The following is a 13,884-nucleotide window of genomic DNA, read 5'->3' on the forward strand; positions in this document are numbered from 1 at the left end:
GAAGTCGCATCATTTCATTGAACACTAACGAAACTGTTGGTTGAGCCATACCAAACAAAAAAAAATCTCGTTCATTACATTAAGTTTGATACGGCCAGAAGCCAGAAGATTCGAAACGGCCGCTAATTTCAAAGCTGCGGGAGTAGCAGTGCTTCTGAAAGTTGTTTGGAACACGGTTGTATCCGAAGTATTTTGAAATGCTTCTCGACTAAGTCTGATATACTGCCGAAACCTTAAAACAAAACATAATTATTATCATTAATATCGTAAAAGTATATAAGACATACTCACTTATTTTCACTTAGCGAAAGAGAGTTACTTTTAACCCTCAACTCTCGCATCTGTGGAATAAGCTCTCTTCTTCACTATCGCTATCGTCAAATTTTCAGGATCTTTTCTCTTTAATCACAATTCTAATATAATATCAAATTTATTTTGGTTTTCGGCATTGATATTTGCAATAGCCGTGAAATTTGCTTTGTTTACAAACCCAAAAATTTGACGTTTCTCTTCGAGACAAATTTTGCTCGAAATCTAGTACTTTGAATAAAATAACTCGAAAAAGATACATAATACTAAAATCGATTCGATTCGAGTTTGAATTATCTCGAAACGAGTTACTCGTTTCGAAATGCAAAATGTCACCCCTGAATTACAACAACCTCCCCAACTAATTCCAGCAGTAATACCCAATTTTCGCAATCTGAACAACATTCTCGAACTGGGATGTTGGGATTTTCAGTCCTTGTAGATGACATTTTGAATGCAAACCTCTTAAGACCCTCATTGTATGCCTACAGTAAAGACCTTCTTGAAAGAAAAATTAGCTTTTCTTGCTACGTTTATATTTTTCGATGGATAATTCAGCCCAACAGGCCAAGAATTCAATCACTGTTATACAGTGGAATTGCCTGTTGCCTAAATTAGACATATTCAAATTTTTAATTCATAGTTTCAAGTGTGATGCTTTCGCCCTTTGTGAGACGTGGCTCTCTCCAGAGAACGAATTAAACTTCTTCGATTTCAACATAATTCGTCTTGATCGTAATGACAATATGGTGGTGTATTATTGGCGATCCGTAAATGCCACTCCTTTTATAGAGTACATTTCCCTCCGATGACAGGAATTGAGGTTGTGGCTTGCCAGACAAAAATCAATGGTAGAGACCTTTGTATTACTTCAATTTATAAAGGGTGTGTCACATCAAATTGCATCACGGAAAAAACGCTGTAGAAATTTAAGTTTTAGGAATTATATCTTCAGCATTCGCTTATAATCAGATAAGAGTGTATAGATCACGTAGGCCATGCTTCACTGTCAATTTTTCGTAAATTTGGAAAAATGTCGTCGAACGAAAAAGAGCGTCGTGAATTAATCCTGCGCACTCATTTTGAGAATCCGGAGTTGTCACATCGGGACATCGGTAAGATGCTGGGAATCGTCCAATTCACGGTCAGCAGAGTACTAAAATGATACTTCGAGAACCTAACCATCGACCGGAAGGTGAAGAACGGCAAAAATGGATGCTCAGTCAGTGAAAAAGATCACAAGCGCGTAGTTAAGCAGTTTAGACGTGATCGGAGAAGTTCGGTCCGGGATGTCGCCAATAAGCTGAATTTGTCAAGTTCATTCGTCCAGCGGACCAAGCAGCGGGAGGGGCTGGGTACATACAAGGTTCAGAAGGCTCCTAACCGCGACGAAAGGCAAAACATGGTGGGGAAGACGCGAGCCCGGAAGCTGTACACCGAAATGCTGACGAAGCCGCATTGCCTGGTAATGGACGACGAAACCTACGTCAAAGCGGACTTTCGTCAGCTGCCGGGCCTGTTGTTCTTCTCCGCAGAGGACAAATACAGCGTTCCGGAGGAGATTCGCAAGCAGAAACTATCCAAGTTTGCCAAAAAGTACATGGTGTGGCAAGCGATCTGCTCTTGCGGAAAGCGGAGCGCCCCCTTCGTGATGACCGGCACGGTAAACGGGCAGGTTTACCTTAAGGAGTGCCTACAGAAGCGCTTACTACCACTATTGAAGCAGCACGAGGGCCCGACCATCTTCTGGCCGGATCTCGCTTCGTGCCACTATTCAAAGGACGTGTTGGAGTGGTACGAAGCCAACGGGGTCACCTTCGTGCCAAAGGAAATGAACCCGCCCAACGCGCCGGAGCTTCGCCCAATAGAGAAATATTGGGCGATTATGAAGCAGCCTTCCGGAAGAACCCAAAAGTTGTCAAATCGGAGGCGGACTTCAAGAGAAAATGGATTTCTGTTAAAAAAAACTACAACCTGACGTTGTACAGAACCTTATGGACGGGGTAAAGAGGAAGGTGCGAGCATGCGGGCTTGGGCTCGAAGTATGAATAAAAAGAAAATTCCAAAAGTTGTTTAATAGTTTTTATTTTACTGTCTAAAATTTTCAAAAGGATCGGTCTACTGGGCGAATTTCTACAGCGTTTTTTCCGTGATGCAATTTGATGTGACACACCCTTTATTCCTCCTAGAACTACAGTTTATCGTCAACAGCTCAGAGATATTGTCGAAGCCTTGCTAGGTCCTTGTTTAATTTTGGGTGATTTCAATTCGCATGGAATGGGTTGAGGATCACTATATGATGATCCCCGTGCTTCATTGATTTATGATTTGTGCGATAATTTCAACATGATGACTCTAAACACTGGGGAGGCTACTAGGATAGCAAAACCCCCCACACGAGACAGTGTTCTAGACCTATCAATTTGCTCCTCTTCTTTATTATTGGATTGCGTATGGAAGGTAATCCAAGACTCCCATGGTAATGATCATCTTCCTATACATTTATCTATTGCCAATGACTCATATCCATGTGAGACAGTTGATATTCCGTATGACTTAACGAAAAATATCGACTGGATGAGATTTCGAGAAATCTCTGAATCTATTAACTCGGTTCATGAGTTACTTCCTCTCGAAGAATATAATTTCATTTCTGGCTTGATTTATGAGAGCGCTCTATAAGCCCAAACAAAACGTGTTCCTACCACTCAATTTCGACGCCGTCTTCCATCACCATCGTGGGATAAAGAGCCCTCCAAAGTTTATCTTGAAAAATCGACTGCGTTCAAGGAATTCAGAAAACGCGGGAAAACATACATTGCCCTGGAACGCAAACTTAAGAATTTGTCTAGAGCAAAGAAACATGGGTACTGGCGAGAGTACGTCAATGGCCTATCGAGACAGACCGCTGTGAGTTCTTTGGGAAACGGCTAGGAGAATACGGTATCGAAGCCACAATAACGAAAGTGAGGAGTACTCTGATCGTTGGATCTACAGTTTTGCGAGGAAGGTTTGCCCAGATTCCGTTCCAGCACAAAATATCGTACGTAACATTCCGCTTCAAAGCGAATATGAAAATTTTTCAATGGTAGAGTAATAAGGTAAAGTTCAATATATTGAAGAATCTTCCCGATTCTGTCGTATGCTGTGACGTCTGTGACGTATGCTGAACCTGTTTAACAAATTTCAAGAGCTAAACATCGTTCCGCGTGACTGGTGACAAGTTAGAGTTACAGCCATACGGAAACCCAAAAAGCCAGCCTGCGAGCACAATTCAAACTAGCCAATCGCAATGCTATCCTGCATTCGTAAACTGCTGGAGGAAATGATTCTTTTTCGTTTAGACAAATGGGTTGAAATGAACAGTTTGCTTTCAGATATGCAGTTTGGGTTCAGAAGAGGTAAAGGAACGAATGATTGTCTAGCGTTGCTTTCGTCTGAAATTCAAATAGCATTTGCTCGTAAAGAACAAATGGCTTCGATCTTTCTTGATATCAAAAGGGCTTTTGATTCTGTTTCCATTGATATATTATCAGGTAAACTTCATAATTGTGGACTCTCACCAACTTTAAATAATTATTTATATAATTTGTTATCAGAAAAACACATGAGTTTTGCTCATGAAAATTTGACAGTCTCCCGACTAAGCTATATGGGCCTTCCACAAGGTTCATGTTTAAGCCCCCTATTATATAACTTTTATGTTAATGACATCGATAATTGCCTTTCAACACATTGTACGTTACAACTTGCAGATGATGAAGTGGTTTCCACTAGGGGATCCTCCACCGCCGATCTGCAAAGACCATTACAGGATACTTTATACAAATTGTCCACATGGACTATCAAGCTTGGTATCGAATTCTCTACGGAGAAAACAGAGATGATAGTTTTTAACGTAGAACTACGTCTTTCAATAAGGGTGCCAAATCAGAAAACAAGTGACGTTTTTATGAAATAAAGTTAACGTTAATAACTATTTTTGCTGTGAACGGATTATAACGATTTGCATACCAATCGAATCGGAAATTTCCTAAGATTTGTTTGATATGCTATACATTACTATCCCATAGTCTGTATATGGTTTAAACTGATTAAAAATTGGAAGCAATCTCATTTCCCCATACATTTGTTCTGTCCATTTGTGTGCTATCCCAGACAGAGCTGTCAATAATGAGCAACTTATCGACGAGCAATGAAGGGGAAATCGTAAGATTTAAAGTCTCCGTGAACAAAGGAAATGAAGAAAAACGCAGGGGAATATTTGCCTACAGTATAAACAGTGGATCTCGCTGAGGCAAACGTTCATTCTTCGTGAGGACACCAACTGGACAACACCGTTGCTGGGTGAGCTGGACGGCGAGGGATCGAGTGCATTTCTCAAAGCAGTTGAAGTGAACGCGACCAAGTTACTCACTCGCTGATATCTCTGGCATTGCAATTAGGATTGGGCGATCTTTATAGAAAGATCGATCTTATCGAATCGATTTTCCAAACGGCTTAGGGATCGATCCACTGATTAAATCGGTACTAAAGAATCGATCTTTGCTGAATCGATCTTTACCGAATCAATTTTTGAAAAATTAAAAGCTTTTTTTTCGAATATGCTTGTTCTATATGAATGTCGTCTTTTCGTTGAACAGGGAATACAAATTTCATATTTTTATTTGAATATCAAAAGCATTTTGTTTTGTTTCTCAGCATGAAGGCCATAGCCACAGGGCATTCATCTTGTGCTGTCAGGTAGTCGTTTTATTAAATAAATGAATTGAAAAAGCATAATAAGAAATTCAACAACCGCCCAAAACTCAGCTGACAATAAGAGCCAATCGTGCCATACATCTGTCATTTAGTCGAAGCAGATTCTTGATTTTGGCGCCAGATCCAGAAAACAATCTTTCGCCTGTAATTGATGTCAACATCAGGTTCAGTGATCCTATGCGCAATCGTTTACAGTTTATCCCCTTAGCAGCTGCCACTAGTTCCGTCTCTGTCAGCATTTGAACAGAAGTAAATCGTAGAAGAAGCACTTCAGATGTTGACATTATGTTCAAAAAAATGTTAGGTGACATTTGGTGAGATAAAAAATCGATGTATACTGAAAAAAAATCTACAAAAAGATCGAAAAGATCGAAAGCAAAAAAATCGATTTTCTCGAGTACAAAAGATCGATCCAAAAAATCGGAAATTGGAATGGAAAAGATCAATCCTAATTGCAATTATTGCATCAAACTGACGCCATTGCCTTAATGTTTTGAGCTACACAATTGTGTGGGAAATCATCAAGCTGGGCTATCGTCGGCTCACCAAGAAAATAATTGTTCTGGAAAATAATTGTTCTGGAATTGTGCGTACGTGCGTGCTTCATTACTCGTACGTAAAAATAGCGCATCTTTGGTACGCTGAAACCCCATTTGCATCTGCTCCCGTGTGCATTGGTGATGCAAATTATGCAGCCGTAATGATAAATAAGGATGGCGGGAAGGAATTATTTGCGCTAGGGCATTAGTAATGAATTTCTGCTGAGGTAAACATTCTGTCTTTTTTTATTTCTCCAAGCAGTTAACATTGTTTGTTTTCCGTCAACATAAAAAGTTTCTTGGTGCCTTTGACATTGCATCAATGCATTGAACTGACGCTATGGCGAAGCAGGCCTTTATGTTGTGCGCCAAAACATTCTTTGGGGAATACCAAAGATCTTAAATGTCGTGCTGGAATGTTATAAGTTATTTGGGTTCGCGTGCCAGTCGCAAAACTGCCTTCAACTAGGATTGCATTTGCGCTAATCTTGATCATAATGAAACAATGCTACTCTTTTCGTTTATTTAGTCACCATGAAAGTAAATGTCGTTCTGGATTTTGTATGTGATTTAGTCTCGCTCGCCAGTAGCAAAGCTTTCTCCACTAAGGATAACAGCCTCGCTTATCTTGAGCATGAGAAAGTAATGGAACTTTTTTCGAAGCCAGTCATATTACTAATAATCCGCTAGAAGCGTTTCTTTTGAGAACAGCGCAAAATGATAGGAAGTATTTATATTTCTAGTAGCTTTGAGCCACCAATGTATGGCTCTGTATACATGCTATGGCAAACGCTTGTTTGGCGCTTGATTTACGTTGTACGAACGATTACTAGAGGTGTGATTTTACTAAATAGCAGGTAGCATGATATTTGATACTTGCAAATATTCTCGTTGTTGGTGTACGGTGCCAAAGATATATGGATGTAGTTATAAGATGTGGAATAATGGTACTGGTGCAACAAGTATATAATCGACTGTAGCCGAGTCTATGTCAATTGCGAAATAGGCCACCGGAATAGCGTTCGAGGTAAATTTTCAATGTATTGACATGAAACAAATTGCGACATACGATAGGGCTAGTGTATTGTTCTGTGAGGGCGAGAATGAATCATCAATCAATTATCGACAATTGATTCTACAATGAAAAATACCATTTCAGGGCGATTAAACCATTCTACTAAACAGTTATTTCTAAAATTTCACAGCCTTATAAAATAACATCCGAAGTTATAAACAAGCGACTTGAATAAAATAATAGCGTAGTTCTACATCAACAATGCGGTCGTGTCTTCGACTCAGCCTCTTATATTTTTTTTCTAAAAAGCACAAACCCGTCAAATTTCCGCTTCATTTATTCGGCAAAACAATAACCCACTCTATGAATTTCAAATATCTTGGTATCTATTTCGATTCTAGATGTACCTGGGGGAGACATATTGCGTATCTGAAACAAAAATGTCTACAGAGAATCAACTTCCTCAAGACAATAACTGGAACATGGTGGGCTGCCCATACAGGAGACCTCATAAGTTTATACAAAACAACGATTTTATCGGTCCTTGAGTACGGTAGTTTTTGCTTCCGAACGGCAGCTAAGACTCATATTCTAAAGATGGGGCGGATACAATATCGTTGCTTGCGTATTGCTTTGGGTTGCATGCAATAAACTCATACGATGAGTCTTGAGGTTCTGGGTGGAGTACTTCCTCTGCCTCTTCGACTTATAGAATTATCATACAGATATCTCATTCGATGTAAGATTATGAATCCGTTGGTAATTGATAATTTCGAAGAACTTCTTCAATTGAATCCCGAGTCATGGTTCACCACCTTATATGTTGAGTTTCGCTCACAAGGATTGCAATCATCACCAAGCATCATAAACCAAGACCGTCTATCGTACTTCTGTGATCCCGCTGTAAACTTCAATTTAACCATGCATCAAGAAATACGTGATTTTCCAGAACATACACGCTTTGTGGTTATCCCACGGATGTTTTCGTCGAAATTTTGCGAAGTAAGTTCTAATAGAATGTTTTTTACTGACGGATCATACATTAATGGCTCCACTAGTCTTGGCATATTTAATGAAAACTTCAAGTGCCTGTTATAGATTGAGAAATCCATGCTCGCCGTACGTTGCGGAAATGGCTGCAATATATCACGCTTTGGAGAAAATTGAATCCTTGTCGATTCACTATTTTATCTTTTCAGATAGCCTCAGATCAATACAAGCTATCCGTTCGATAAAACCTATAAGAGCCTTATGTTATTTTCTTATGAGAATAAGACAACTCTTGGGTAGACTAGTAGAAAAATCTTACAGGATTACAATAGCTAGGGTCTCAGCCCATTGCTCCATTCCAGGTAACGAGAAAGCGGACTCGTTACTCGTTTGTGGTGATGGTTATCATGACATCGAGCATGTGGTCTTGTATAAACTTCCATTTTGTCAGGGCTCATCTATCGGATTCACCCAGGGCACTAGGAAAGCAATGTGACTTACCGGATAGAGACATCTTAGTTAGTCGCGACCTCAACCTTATGCTTCCTCTTTACCAATTTCTCAAAAGAAATGGTATCTCAGTTTGATTCCTTCGCTCCTCATCAAACCAAACTACCCCACTCGCTCCATCCTAATCCTAAATCCTAATCCTGTCCAATCAATCTAGTGTTAGATTCAATTATTATTAAATTGTTAGTCTTAAGTATATAGAAAATAAGTTATATTTTAAGGTGAAATTTGACTCTGTAAACGTTAGATAATAAGTAATTGAGTCTGATTAATAAACGTTTTTGGAAAAAAAAAAAGAAGAGAACCGATTACTCGCGAAGGAAGAAAAGGAGAGGATAAGGGTATAAGGACAATCACACACGAAGATAGATAGGCCGTGGAGTTGCCGGCCTAGAATAGCACTTCGGGTCTTGGTCCCTGTCCCTGTCGTATGAGGCGACTAATCGGGTGACAACGCGAGTAAGGGCGCGGTAAAGCCTATTGGAGATTGCACGGGGGAAATACCGTGTACAGGAGCCACGAAAGGAGTGCCAAGCACATCAGGATTGACGCCAGTAAGATCCTGATTACGACATACTGGTTACGACATAGAAAACGGACACGATACGGAAACGATTTCAACACGACGCTAAAGGCTGACAGTCGTACTATCCTGTTCCCTGAGTAAGGAAGGGTGACACCGTCCTGAAATGGCGTTTGGGCTAATAGTGCGGTTGCCCCCGTCCCGGTAATAACTTGGCAAGTCTTCGGGTACGTTCGATGCTCGTCTAGGCCCAGGCACTAGGTACTAGGCGTCAGATGTCACATTCCTGACTTGCGCTGATCTGGCTCTGAACACGGTCCCCATGAAGGACCGTGTCAACCCCTGCATGGCCTCACTGCTTGCATAGATAACCATGGGATCACTGGTAGCGACTATGTACAACGAGCGGAGATAGCGGCCCGAAGTTGGGACCCAGAAAAATATGAATAGTTGCAATAACACACCAACAAACGATGGAGAGGAGAATGTGTTCGCGAGAAGCGGACGAATGCTGAGGTCACCTGTCACTCGAGTAGCCACAACGAGTACAAGCAACACAAAACCACAAGAAGTGTTTGCCGCCCAAGCATTCCAAGGAGATCTTGGCTCCGTACAGAGCCAGTTGTTTACGCTGACCTCAAGCGCATCCCAAGAAGGGCAACTTGGGAGGCTCAGCATCACGGACGTTAGGAAAAAGGTCAACGAACTTTACGAGTTCGTAAAGGACAAAAACAATGTCCACTTAAAAATAAAACATCTGGTGACGAGCATCAGATCGGTCGTCATGGTTGCTGAACGCGAGCATAAGGAGCTGCAGATGAGAGCAGAGGGTGCTGAAAAGGCTCTGCTCGAGGCGAATGAGAAACCCGTCGAGATACTTGAGACGCCGAAGGGTCCTCTGAACACACGATCGGACAAGCGAAGGAGGGACACCCCAGGAGAAGAAGAAGAGCTGAAAAAGGCCAAGAACGATCTGAGTAACGCGAAAGGAGGTGAAAGCAGTGAATGGCGTACTGTCGATAACCAGGCAGAAAAACGCAAAAAACAGAAGGAGAAGAAGAAAAAAGTTGAGCAGGAAAAGAAGAAACTCGGACCTCGAGTGGAGCGAATCAAGGGCGATGCTTTGATCGTTGAAGTGTCAGCAGGAGTATCGTATGCAGCTATCCTTCGGAAAGTGAGAGACGATCCGGAGTTGCAGACACTGGGCGAGAACGTCGTGAAAACTAGGCGCACGCAGAAAGGCGAGATGCTCTTCGAGCTTAAAAAAGATCCAGCGGTTAAGAGCTCCGCTTTCAAACAACTCATTGAGAAGTCACTAGGGGAGGAGGCGAAGGTGAGAGCTCTCTCTCAGGAATCAACCATCGAGTGCCGGTATCTGGACGAGATCACGACTGTTGAGGAATTGAGAACTGCGTTACAGTCACAATGTGACCTTGGCGATGTGCCAATGACAATCCGGCTGAGAAAGGCATACGGTGGGACACAAACGGCCTCGATACGGCTCTCGAAACAAGCTGCGAATAAACTGGTGGAGAAGGGTAAAATAAAAGTGGGGTGGTCCGTGTGCCCGATGAAAGCTCCCCCTCGTATGGCCAAGCAAATGGAGAGATGCTTTCAATGCATGGGCTTCGGTCACCAGGCGAAAAACTGCGGTGGTCCTGACAGATCGAAATTGTGCAGGAAGTGCGGGACGGAAGGTCACGTTGCTAGAGACTGCACCAAGCAACCGAGGTGCATGTTGTGCAAGGAGGAGGACGGAAACGACCACGTCACAGGTAGCTTCAAATGTCCGGCGTACAAAAAGGCGATTGCGGGTTCGCAGTAATGGAGGTTACCCAGCTCAACCTCAATCATTGCGACATAGCACAGCAATTGTTGTGGCAGTCAACAACTGAAACTAAATGCGACGTTGCAATGATCGCAGAACCGTACCGAGTTCCTCGCGATAACGGAAAATGGGTGGTGGATAAAGCAGGGATGGCTGCAATACTAGTGATGGGAAGGTACCCCATCCAAGAAGTGGTGGAAAGCTCACAGGAAGGTTTCGTGATCGTCAAAATCAACGGAATCTTCATGTGTAGTTGCTATGCACCCCCAAGATGGTCAGCGGAGCAGTTTCACGAGATGTTGGACGTACTCACGGATAAGGTCAGCGGCCGCAAACCAGTCATCATCGGAGGAGACTTCAACGCCTGGGCTGAGGAGTGGGGAAGCAGATGCACCAACGCCAGGGGGTACAGCCTACTAGAAGCCTTCGCAAAACTAGACGTCACACTTCTGAACGAAGGCACTAGCAGCACCTTTCGAAGGGACGGCCGCGAATCCATCATCGATGTAACTTTCTGCAGTCCATCACTGGCGGCTAATACGAAGTGGAGAGTGTCGGAGGGATACACACACAGCGACCACCAGGCAATCCTGTATAGTGTCGGCCAACGGAATCCCGCAGCGGTACGGAATACAAAAACCTTTGAGCGGAAGTGGAGGACAAAGGTTTTTGACAAGGAGCTTTTCGTCGAAGCACTACGCATAGACAGCAGAACTCTTAATCTGAGCGCCGACGGGCTGACAGGAACATTGGTGAGGGCATGCGATACAGCGATGCCGAGAAGACTGAACCCGACGAATGAACGACGTCCAGCCTACTGGTGGAACGAGACACTCAGCATCCTCCGCGCTAACTGTCTACGAGCCAGAAGAAGAGTCCAGAGGGCACGAACCGATGTAGAGAGAGAGGAGCACCGCGCGTCTTTCCGAGCGACCAGAGCCGCCTTGAAACGAGAGATACGTAGGAGCAAATCGAACTGCTATAGGGAGCTGTGTCGAGACGTCGACGCAAATCCTTGGGGTGAAGCATATCGAATCGTGATGGCGAAATTCCGTAGTTCAACGACTCCCATGGAATTATGTCCGGAAAAACTCGAGGTCATTGTGAATGGACTCTTTCCGCAGCACGACCCACCGACGTGGCCACCCACACTGTACGGTGAGGACGAAGCAGAGAACGCACATGTCACCAACGAAGAACTCATCGCGGTGGCAAAAGGTCTAAAGTTGAAAAAAGCACCCGGCCCCGACGGAATCCCCAATGTGGCCCTGAAATCGGCGATCCTTGCTTTCCCCGACATGTTCAGGGTGGTGCTGCAGAAATGCCTGGATGACGGTCTCTTCCCTGCGGAATGGAAGATACAAAAGTTGGTGCTGCTCCCGAAACCAGGAAAGCCACCTGGAGATCCAGCGTCGTATAGGCCTATTTGTTTGTTGGATACTTTGGGAAAGCTCTTGGAAAGGGTTATTCTCAACAGACTGGTGAAATGCACGGAGGATGACCACGGATTGTCGAAAATGCAGTTCGGGTTCCGGAAAGGAAAGTCGACAGTGGACGCTATTCGGACAGTTATCGAGAAAGCTCAGGTCTCGCTTAAACAAAAACGAAGAGGCGACCGTTACTGCGCGGTGATTTTGATTGACGTGAAGAACGCCTTCAATAGTGCCAGCTGGGAGGCCATCGCCGAGGCGCTACACAGATTGAAGGTCCCTAGCTACCTGTACAGGATACTGAGGAGTTATTTCCAGAATCGGATCCTGGTATACAACACAGACAGGGGACAGATAGTGAAGAATATCTCGGCGGGAGTTCCACAAGGCTCCATCCTAGGTCCTACGCTTTGGAACACGATGTACGACGGTGTTCTAAGGCTGAAGCTACCCAGAGGTGTGGAGATCGTGGGCTTCGCGGACGACATCGTAACAACGGTAATCGGCGAGACGCTTCAGGAGGTGGAAATGTTGGCGACTGAGGCTGTAGACATGATCGGTAGTTGGATGGACAGCGTAAAGCTCCAGATGGCACATCACAAAACCGAGGTGCTGTTAGTGAGCAATTGTAAGGCAGTGCTGCGGGCAGAGGTATCGGTCGGAGGACATACCATCGTTTCGAAGCGGGCGGTGAAGTACCTCGGAGTCATGATCGACGACCGGCTGAACTTCAACCAGCACGTCGACTATGCATGTGGGAAGGCGTCAAAGGCCATCAACGTGGTGGCGAGGATCATGCCAAATAGCTTTGGCCCAAGCAGCAGCAAGAGGCGTCTCTTGGCAAGTGTATCTTCGTCGATACTGAGGTATGGTGGCCCTGCCTGGTTGGCGGCTCTGGAAACCCACCGAAATCGGAGGAAGCTGAACAGCACATTCCGACTCATGGCCATGCGAGTCGTAAGTGCTTATAGGACCATTTCGACAGAAGCTGTGTGTGTAATCGCCGGAATGATTCCCATCTGCATCACTCTGGCGGAAGATAGCGAGTGCTACAAGCGACGGGAAAGCAGAGGTATCCGGAAATTGATGAGAGCGGAGTCGTTGGACAAATGGCAGTATGAATGGAATACGGCAGAAAATGGTAGATGGACGTACAGGCTGATACCGGTACTTTCGACCTGGTTGAACAGGAAACACGGTGAAGTTAACTTTTACTTGACGCAGTTTCTGTCTGGGCATGGCTGTTTCAGGCAATATCTACACCGGTTCGGGCACGCAGTTTCACCCCTCTGTCCGGAGTGTGGAGATATGGAGGAAACACCGGAGCACGTCGTTTTTGTCTGTCCCAGGTTCACCGAAAGGCGCGAGGGGCTGCCTGCACTTCATGTCGAGAATATTGTGGAGGAGATGTGTCGCGACGAGATGATCTGGAATGCCGTGAGCAGTGCAATCACACAAATCATGTCGGAGCTGCAGCGAAGGTGGAGGGCTGACCAAAGTGCTGACAACGTCCGACGGTGAAAGGTGAACAACGGCGACGGCTGTTGCAAGAGATGGTACCTCACGAGAGTAGCTGTGACGGGGTGCGCGTTGTGTTGGAGGGCACCACCTAATCGGCTCTCCGCTGGGAAGAGAAATCCTGCGAGGGTGACTGTGACGGGGCGCGCGTCAAGTTGGAGGGCGCTTCCTAATCGGTGCACGTCTCGACAGGTAAACGGATACTGCCGCGGAGAACAGCAAAAGGCCTACCTGACAACGCCTGATCGTGGCCTGGATGGAGGAACACCGCGAACATTTCGAAGGAACGAGCATCAAGGATGAAGCCACGATCAAAATGGTGAATACCCCACGAGAGTAGCTGTGACGGAGTGCGCGTCAGGTTGGAGGGCACTGCCTAATCGGCGCTCCGTTGGGAAGAGAAATCCTGCGAGGGTGGCTGTGACGGGTTGCGCGTCAAGTAGGAGGGCAATTCCTAATCG

At 44.6% G+C, this 13,884-nt stretch overlaps 1 protein-coding gene across 1 annotated transcript in view; it reads right to left on the reverse strand.

Moving 5' to 3' along the window:
- LOC129771785 (uncharacterized) overlaps positions 1-13,884 on the reverse strand; it is a 68,251-nt gene that overhangs the window by 24,706 nt on the left and 29,661 nt on the right. The gene's annotated exons all lie outside the window — the stretch shown is intronic.

The sequence above is a fragment of the Toxorhynchites rutilus genome, chromosome 2, assembly GCF_029784135.1.
Source record: "Toxorhynchites rutilus septentrionalis strain SRP chromosome 2, ASM2978413v1, whole genome shotgun sequence".
NCBI classification, from domain to species: Eukaryota; Metazoa; Arthropoda; class Insecta; order Diptera; family Culicidae; genus Toxorhynchites; species Toxorhynchites rutilus.